This window comes from Hyperolius riggenbachi, chromosome 4 (genome assembly GCF_040937935.1).
Source record: "Hyperolius riggenbachi isolate aHypRig1 chromosome 4, aHypRig1.pri, whole genome shotgun sequence".
Lineage (NCBI taxonomy): Eukaryota > Metazoa > Chordata > Amphibia > Anura > Hyperoliidae > Hyperolius > Hyperolius riggenbachi.
Genome location: NC_090649.1, coordinates 168,785,019 through 168,795,222, shown reverse-complemented (window position 1 = coordinate 168,795,222; position 10,204 = coordinate 168,785,019). Strand labels below are relative to the sequence as shown.

Below are 10,204 nucleotides of genomic sequence, written 5' to 3'. Positions count from 1 at the left end.
TGCATAAAACTTTAATCTGGTTCCATTCTGATTCAAAGCTACGTGAAACCGTTTTGTTTTTCTTTTCTTATTTGATATAATTCACAGACTTATGAGATACAATTTTCACACCTATTTTGCTGTTATGCAGTTAACCGCAAGAGGGCAGCAGCCTTCACTAAATCATGCCAGCAGGTGGACCTTTTAAGCAATTAAATGTTTATCATCCTCAGTCTAATTGCACAGATAAATTACTGCCCTAAATTGCAACCATAAAACAGTAGTATAAACATACAACACAAATAATACAGCTTAATGACAGTTAACTGATGCCAGGCTCCCCTTGCCTCTATTATGGATTTCCTCTTGGCAGAGGCAGCTAGGATTTATTCCTTAACCCCTTCAAGATCGGTGCTGTAAGGACCATAGAATGTTTCCTATTTTTTCACTGCATTAGTTTGACCATGTATATATTTTTTATTTCTTATAATAGCAAACTGAGTTTAGGACTGTTTCTTTCTTTCTTCCTTTTTTTTAGACAGAACTTTCTTTTGATATTTCTTTTCTTTTTTCCTTTTTTTTTTTTTTTTTTTTTTAGACAGAACTTTCTTTTGATATCATGTATACAACTGTATAATTATATTTTTTGCAGGTAGAAGGGAAAAATAAGTAAAAATAATAAAAAATGTATCAAATATATATCTAAAAGGGCCAGGAACAAAGGTGCTAAAATTGCTGTGAATTTTCCAATCACAGTGTTTACTGGGCTAATCAAAGCTCTAATCTACTGCCTAAAGAGGGCAGACAGCATGACAGTTAAGATTGACAGCTCTTAACAGTTTAACAAGAAAGTCTTTTGGGTACAAGATTGTGTCTTTGGGTTGCTTGTTAGGTGGCTGTCTGGGGTGCAACACTCTTTGGATACAGTCACACATGAATGAACCTTTCCAAGGGGACATTTGGAAGACGCACAAGAGGATGGTGACTATTTTTTGAGACCCATGTTTTATTGAGAGCATGGAGAGCAGACACTTCCATCTTGGGAGGCCAAAATTTTGTCCACCACAAAATACTTCCTCTGTAGGCTTAAAAAGGGATTATTTTCCTTATTTTTCTTTCTTCCCAGAATGCAAATTTGTTTCCCGCTAAGGTAAGTAAGGGAACAACACTGAATTGTGCTGTTAGCCTTAAGGGTGATAATATAAAGAGCTAGCCAGGAACAGAGCTGCTTCTCTATTCTTCCACCTACATTTACACTGCAGACATGCCTTTGTCTTAGTTTAATTATTTAAACATGTATTTACAATTGCTGTATGTTTTTTCTTTAGAGTAAGTGCTCCCTGCAGCAAAGCGTACATATTCTTTGGAAGTCTAGTAGGCATTGAAAATCAAGTATAGGGGATCTCCTTGGAAATGAACTCAAAAGAAGAGGACAGATAGGATGAGGAGATACAGGTAAGTGACCCCTAAAAGCGTTGCTCCCTGTACCTCAAAAAAGTGATATTTTACTATTAAATGCAATATAGTTTGATGTTTTAGGGTTTATTTTAACATCATTTTCTGATATGAAAATGGATTATCACTTTTTTTAACCTATATTGTTTCTTTTCTTCATATTAGATCACCACCTTAGGGTCATCATACATATTTAAAAAGGGTATGTTTTATTTGTTTACCTTGGTGATCAGTTCTTTACTCACCTACTGAAAAAAAGTGAAAGTGCAAAGCCTTCCTCTGGATCAACAGGGGTATGTGAGACAGTGAGGGATTTTCTGGTTGAACTTAATGGACATGTGTCTTTTTTCAACCCAAATAATTATGTAACTATGTAAAGTTTCATTCTTATGAATGGAGACTCTGATTTTTCATAAAAGTGTATGCAGTGCTGTACTTCTCCATGCGCAGTCCTGATTCCATGTGTGCATTTAAGATTGCAACTGGTATGGAAGGTCCTAACCACTGATGGGTCACCATTCAAGTCTATATGGTGACCAGTGGCTGGTTGCTGAAGAGGGGCAAGGATTGCTCATTGAATTGTCCTATGAATATTAGTGGTGTTCAGTGAAAGTATTGTAAATTGTTGAGAGATTTTAAACTTTTTTTCACACCCAAACAACAGCACTGCTCATCTTCTACTGCTGTCAATGATACTTGTCCATCAGAAGACTGCCATATGCTAATTTACTGTACTTGAAGAGACATTGCATTTTGTTAAGAAAGAATTCACTTCTTTATATTGAAAGTGATATTTGCCTTGCTTACATTGTTTTTATGTACATAAAATCATAACCACTCCAAGCATTTCTAGCAGAAACTGCCAGTTGGATCTGTCATAGGCTGCTAACAACCAATTCATTAGAATAGATATTTAAGAAAGTCGTAATGGCTCCTGCCCTGGGCAGTCTGTACTCCATGCACAGCACTAGAATCAATATTTAAATAGTTCAGTTAATAATTTCAATAGAAACAGGCTGAAGGAGGTAATAGTAATAATTTGTGCAACTGTGGCTGCACTTGGGGAAGTAGACAGCAATGTGTTTTCTACCAAAGTTAGTTGGAAATACATATATTTTTTACTCAATATATTTTTATTGAAGATAAATTCACACAAATACATACACAATGCATAATAGAAAATATAGTGATGTACATTAACTTGAAGAAATATACATTTCGGTACACATCTTGTCCACCCCAGGTGGAGGGGTTTATCCCCATTTTTCTACTGTAGAGAGCGACTTTTTATGCCTGAGTGGGGTCAGGTAGATAATTCTCCCCACTTGTCATTACAGTGGTCGCCTATGTGGTGACCCATACTTGTGAGTATATTCTCATTCAAATTACTTTTTTCCATATTGGCGAAACATACTACACTAGATACGGCTCTCGGTCTTTGTTTTCTGTTTTTTCAAGCACAGGGTGTTGCAGTAGTCTAGGCGGGAGCATACAAATGCGTGAACCAGGGCAGGTAGGTCTTCAGCTGGGGTAAGGTGTTTGATTTTCGCTATATTTCTTAGATGGAAGAAGGAAGTTTTGTATATAGACAAGTTACTTGTTATAGTTAGTTTTTCATCTCGGATCCGCTTTAATGGCCTGCATTACAGCTACCATTCCTCCCTGCTCAGTGTGATATATATATATATATAAACACACACACACACACACACACACACACATATCAAACATGAGTAAACATGAGAAAACATGAGAAAATCTTATCAACCTGGGTAGGAGTGGTAGGACTTTCTCATTTACTTCATTTACTCGGCCCATTGGGCTGGTGAAGCTACACAATTCTTTCCTGTTGGGGTAAGAAATTGCTTAGACCAGTGGGACTATGTCCTTGCAATGTTAGAAATACACTATAAAATAAGCATACATTCTGTAAAATACAAGGGAAGTACATTGCGTGGATCTGAAGATTAGTAAAAGCAAAATGATTGGAATGATCTTAAACAGCACACTCAAACTTTAAAAGCAAAGAAAAGAAGGATTTCTGATGTTAATTCTACCTTTCAGATTGCCATGCACAAATCTGTACGTTTTGTAAATAACTGTAACTATATACGGATGAAATGACAAAATGAATGTGACACACATCACTCTGTGACAAACTTCTGAAATTGTACTGCGTGTGGGATTATTTCAATACTTGCCTGCTATTATTCCTAGCTTTTTTGTGTCAATAGCTGTTTTTTTATTACAAATAATAGCAAATGTATTTGTGCTGTTTTCTATTTTGTTTGGGTTGAAACAATGAGAATTCTCCGTTTTAATGTTTAGGTATGCCCCAGAGTTACAGAGACTGAATGGCAGATTTCTGAGTATTGATACAATAGTTGAAGGCAATTTTTGTAAAAGCTTTCTATGACTGAATAGCACTGAGTAATTATAATTGTCATTGTGAAATTGCAGCTTTATTTCATCTTGGCTCTGAATGTATTTCTTCTGCCAAATGAATTCCCTTGAAATGAACCTTCCTGGAATGACAACATAAGTAGGCTAATAATCAGATATAAACAGTTAGATGTCTGATGTTTTGCACCTGTTGACATTATAGTTCAAAATGATACATCAATCTTCTGTCTTGAAAGCAACCTTTATACTATTAAATCCTGTAAAAGCATACAAGGTAATAAATCTTGGCAAATTTTAACCCAACAGATTTCTTCAAATTTTAAATAGAACATTTTTTTAAAAAAATACTTGATTTTTAAATAACACGTACTGTATGTACATTCATACATTCACGTGACAAGTGGCTTGGCACAAAAGAGAGATGATCCAGAGTGCACAGCTTCACATAGAAATACAACACCCAGAAATGGTTCATGTACCCAAATACTTCCTTTCCAAGTCAAACAATGTGGTTTTGAATAGATATGCAATTATAAATAGATACGTTTTCTTCTATATAAAGGGGCACTATGGCGAACAATTTTAAAATTTAAAATATGTGCAAACATAAACAAAATAAGAAGTACATTTTTTTCCAGAGTAAAATGAGCCATAAATTACTTTTCTCCTATGTTGCTGTCACTTCTGACAGAAGCAGCAGGTTTTAGACTAGTCCATCTCTTCATAGGGAGATTCTCAGGGATTTAATATTTTCAAAAGCACTTAGTGAGTGGCAATTGCTCTGTCCAACTGCCAAAAAACTGTGTAAGGAGCAGGGAAGCTGGCCAGCATCACTGTTTAAATCCTTTTTGGGGAATATCTTTAAAAAATAATAAAAGCCTTGCTGAGAATCCCCTATGAAGAGATGGACTAGTTCAACACCTGTCACCTTCTGTCAGATTTGTACTACTTACTGTAAGTGACAGCAACATAGGAGAAAAGTAATTTATGGCTCATTTTACTCTAGAAAAAGCATACTTCTTATTTGTCTGTTTGCACATATTTTACATTTTACAATTTTTTTTGGCCATAGTGCCCCTTTAAATGATGCATCAAACCATTCCTATTATAACATACCTAGAGGTGTTTACACCCTGGTACTTATTCTGTAGTGATACACATATGCATGTTAACATTTTAAAGTGGAATCTAATCAAATTAGCAATATGTTTTTGGTAGTATTTGACAAGCCAAATAACATTTATATCACACCTTTCTTCTGGCAGACTCAATGCACTAGAGCTGCAGCCACTAGTGCACACTCTATAGGCTGTCGCAGTGTTAGAGAGTCTTGCCCAAGGTCTCCTACTGAATAGGTGCTGGCTTACTGAACAGACAGAGACGAGATTCGAACTCTGGTCTCCTGTGTCAGAGGCAGAGCCCTTAGCCATTACACCATGCAGCCACTGCTTACAGAGATGTAGCCAGACATGGCCTTGTATTTTGTGTTCAACAGTTGTCAAGAGAAAAATTAGACAAGATAGCAGTGTTAGGAAGACTTGCCTAAGGTCTCCTACTGAATAGGTGCTGGCTTACTGAACAGGAAGAGATGAAATTTGAACCCTGGTCTCCTGTGTCAGAGGCAGAGCCCATAACCATTACACTATCCAGCACCATGTACAGTACTCAATCTTGTTGATGTTATGAGTGTATTTACAGATTTTTTTTTTCTATTAATTGTATTAAATTGAACTACAGTGCTATGAGAAACAGACAAACTATATTCAGATAGTGTTCTCAGTGGGAATACAGTTGTTTCCTACTCTTTATGCTGTAATTTTTGTTTGGCTGTGTTTAGGTCTATGTCCATTGCACATTATTATTATTTATTTTTACAGTTATATTGAATTGCATTTTTTTCTATATAAAATCAGTCTCAAGTCCCTCTCTCATTCCCATAGAAATGGATCCCACACCCTTACAAAAGCTATGTTTTTATATTTGTATTCTCATATTTAAACTGAAATTGCATAAAATATGTGCAATATTATACACATGGTATAGTGCCAAGCTTCTCCAAACAGTAAAATCAGTTGCCTGTGCCCAAGTGAAGCAGAGATTTAATGTGCCATGCTTAGTGAATGTCACGTCCTGTTAAAGTCTATCACTTCCAAGAAGAGAATGAAATGCACAATGCAAGTATGAAGCTCATTTAGAGCCCATTCACAATTAGGTGATTAGCTGGCTTTTACCTGAATGCTGGTGCAATAAAAAGTATATGGCTGTGATCTCATTGCCACGATGATTGCCGGCGATTCATGTTTAGCGCTGAATGCAAAATGTTTTTTGATTGATCGCTATTGCAATGTATTTCAATCCTGAATTGAAGCGATTTTTACAAGTTAATCGTATAAAAATCACAGGCACTAAATGCTAGTGCTAATTGCTAGTGTTTTGCATTTGCCAGTGTGAATGGACCCTTATTCTATTTGCATGTAAAACCATTCATGCACATTCAAAACATCAATAAGGCCTGGGACCCACTAGCAGCAGCCCTTTTGTAAGCGCTTGAGATTTGAAAAACTCTTGCTAATGTAAGGCTATGGGGGATTTTCAAAAAAATCACATCCCTCAAGTGGGTTCACACCCATAGCATAACATTAGCAAGAGCTTTTCAAATCACAAATGCTTATGGAAGGCTTAGAAAAGTGCTGACCTATTCCCACAATATACACTTCTCAGCCTGCATACCAAAAATATAAAGTAACCACTAACCAGACTGCTGCCCATCAAACTGGGTACATTACATTTGCACTTCACCTGGGGACAGGTGACTTGCTTTAACTGATTTTAACGAAATTTCAAAATAAAGTGGGTGATTGGGAGGCATATCAGTTAGTAGTGATGAACTTACAAATTTAAAACGCCATTCTAAATGCTTTAGCCCCAAACCAGAACCTTTACATATGCAGACCGTGCAGATGGGTTTAAGTCACCCATATTGCCACATCTGGCCACTATGCTCCATGTCATGTTCCATCTTTCTGATACTTCTGATACATAGTGGTGAATAGGGATGAACTTATAAAGTTGAAATGCCATTCCAAATGATTTGGCACAAAACCAGAGCCCTTTACTGTACATGTTCCATCTTTTTAATACTCCCTCCTTCCCACCGGCGTAACTACCAGGGATGCGACCGCATCAGCAGCAGGGGGGCTCAGGCCCCTCTAGGGCCCGCCAGCCGTGTGCGAGGGGGAGCGCTGCAGCCTGCCCGATTCTGGAACCCCTCAGCCAGGTATTGAACTGGCCACGGCATCTAATAGACGCTGCGCCAGTTCATTCCCCTCAGCCCACAGTCTCCTGGGAGGCAGAGCAGGGCTACGGGAAGATGGCTGCTGAAGCCTTACACTGGAGACTATTTGTGTCTCCAGTACAGGGCTTTGGGTGCCATCTTGCCATAGCCCTGCTCTCTGCCTGTCATCGCCGGAGATGTGCTGCAGGAGGAACGTCGGGGGAGCTGCACACCAGAGGCCGGGAGAGGAGACTTCTGCTAGGTGAGTTCATTGTTTTTTTTTTCTTACAGGTGCATTTTATTTTAATAACTGCTGCCCACTATATGATTTTCTGGTGACTGCTGCCCACTGTATGATTTTCTGGTGACTGCTGCCCACTGTACGATTTTCTGGTGAACGCTGCCCACATTGCGATTTTCTGGTGACTGCTGCCCACATTGCGATTTTCTGGAGACTGCTGCCCACATTGCGATTTTCTGGTGGCTGCTGCCCACATTGCGATTTTTCTGGTGACTGCTGCCCACACTGCGATTTTTCTAGTGACTGCTGCCCACATTGTGATTTTTCTGGTGACTGCTGCCCACATTGCGATTTTCAGGTGACTGCTGCCCACTTTATGATTATTTTCTGGTGACTGCTTCCCACTTTATGATTATTTTCTGGTGACTGCTGCCCACTTTACGATTATTTTCTGCTCACTTCTGCTCACAATACGATTTTCTGGTGAATGCTGCCCACATTGCGATTTTCTGGTGACTGCTGCTCACTTTACGAATTTTTTTCTTGTGAAATGCTGCCCACATTACAATTATTTTATGGTGAAATGCTGCCCACTTTACGATTAATTTCTGGTGAATTGCTGCCCACTTTACGATTAATTTCTGGTGCACTACGATTATTTTATGGTGAAACGCTGCCCCATTACAATTATTTTATAGTGAAATGCTGCCGCATTACGATTATTTGGCCCCTATATTGGGGCCCCATCCAAATTTTCACAGCGGGCCCAGTGATTTCTAGTTATGCCCCTGCTCCTTCCAGCTGTGGAGGAGAAAGTATGAGAAATGGAACGTGTTGTGGACCACTGTGGGCAGAGGTGCTATAAGTTAACCTCCCTGCTGCGGCTCAGATATGTAAAAGTTCTGGTTCTGTGCCAAAGCATTTGGAACAGTGTTCCAAATTTGAAAATTCATTTGTGGTAGTTACATTGCTAGAGTACCAGGGGGAAGTCTGAGACCAGACATTATGTGCATGGAGTTTATCTCACCCCCTCCCTTATTTGCATGGCCTTCTTTTCGGCAATCCAGTTTCCTTCCACATCCCCAAAAACATATAGATAAGTTGATTTGGCCTTCCCCAAAACTGGCCTTAAACTATAGTAGGAACAGTAGAGTGTGACTATGGTTGGGATTAAATGGTAACCTTCTCATAGGGACTAAATAAGCACCTTATGGATATATCATAATAAATTAAGGGTAGTGTTACCATGTGTTTCAGTCACAATTGACAGGATCGAGGCTTGTGAACAAAGAGAAACACACTACAAAAAAAAAATAGATAAATATATGTTAAAACAAAATACCTGCATTCCGAACCCATTAAAAAGTAAATAAAAAAATAAAAATCTGCAGCATCTGCAAAATGCATGGACAGTTATAACAAGATGTGAACAGCCATTTTACAGGCTACATGAATTGTTTAGTCCCTAATAGCTGGCTTGCATTAGCTTGCATAATTGAACTGAATGCAAGTTGGTTATTTGGAAACATTTATTTTCTTATACCTTTAATAACTGTTTCTTGATGTGGCCAATTACCATAAAAGACTTTAAAAATGCATTTGGTTTCTGTTGTAAAGTGAAATATTCCAGTATTGTTTGGTAATTAGATAGCTATACCTTCCTCACAGTAAGAAGTGCTAGCTTAAATCATTAATCCTTGCAGTTTCCAATACCGAATGCCCTTCTTCGCCTCTGGGAGAAGAGCAAAAGGCAAAATGTATTTAGAAAGTACTGTTCTAAGCTTATTTTTCACTTCATGTCCTTTTTAGTTCAACCTTACAGTTCATTTTCAAGTAGATATATTAATTAGAAGTTGGGTCTATAAACAAAACAATGCTGAAGTACAATAAGTTCTTATTTTGAAACTTTCTTTCATTTATTGCATGACAAACCACTAGATGAGTCATAACAAATTATACGAAAGACTGGAACATATTATGAAGCATTTAATTCATTTTACGCCTTTCTTTTTGAGAGGTATTGTATTTCACAAAGCCCATGCAATGATTTATACCAAACATTGCCAGCACACAAACATGATATTGTGCCATCACAAAGTCTAACCAGACAAAAAGGAAATGGACTTTCTTGATCTTCTATATGTAGGAGTAAATATGTTGCTCTGAATAAGATTATTCTGTATAGTATTCCACACAAGGGTGGGAGTTTTAGAAGAATATTCTGACTTGGCTGTTTTTGTATTTATCTTTTTGTATCTATGTAGGCTTTTATGTATACTCATGGAGAATTGTACCAGACTACCTGTTTTACATGCCATGAAGAAGTAACAGCTCACAATCGCAAAACACGTGCCAGGCTGCATTCAATGATACTACCATGATGTATTGTATTTTATATGTCTTTCCTCATAAAACTTTAATATGATGTATTAAACGGTACTTTTATTGGATATAACTGTCTGCATCTGAAGCCATAATTTGTGTGCTCTTTTGATAACTGATATTTATACAGACGGGGGTGTAATACTGATGAGATTGATTGTGCTTTTGTATAACAAAGAAAATGTCATGTCTTCCTAGCCTGATTCCAGTTAGGTGTTTGGATATGCAAACACTGCTGAATACAAATACTGGGCCAAAGAGAAAAACAATAATGCAGTTTAAATTACAGAACATATTTCCCCTCTGCTTCTATAGATTTGCAGCACATTAACACTTTTAAGAACAAAACAAAAGTCCCTGAAATGGGTTAAAGGACTACTGTGAAGTCGCTTGGAAACTTGTTTTGTGATTACAGCTACAGGAATAGCTGTAAGGCGCTTTACCAATGATGTACCAGGAGGAGAAGAAGA

The 10,204-nt window shown here is 37.7% G+C and overlaps 1 long non-coding RNA gene across 2 annotated transcripts; it reads left to right on the top strand.

The window, feature by feature from the left end:
* The first annotated feature begins 831 nt into the window (after nucleotides 1–831).
* Nucleotides 832–9,781, top strand: LOC137570584 (uncharacterized). 2 transcript variants are annotated; one of them, XR_011031092.1, is made up of 4 exons: nucleotides 832–1,129; nucleotides 1,308–1,434; nucleotides 3,895–3,976; nucleotides 9,617–9,781. It is a non-coding gene; the product is annotated as an uncharacterized lncRNA (long non-coding RNA). The 2 variants fall into 2 exon arrangements; XR_011031091.1 differs by lacking the exon at nucleotides 3,895–3,976.
* The last annotated feature ends 423 nt before the right edge of the window (nucleotides 9,782–10,204 follow it).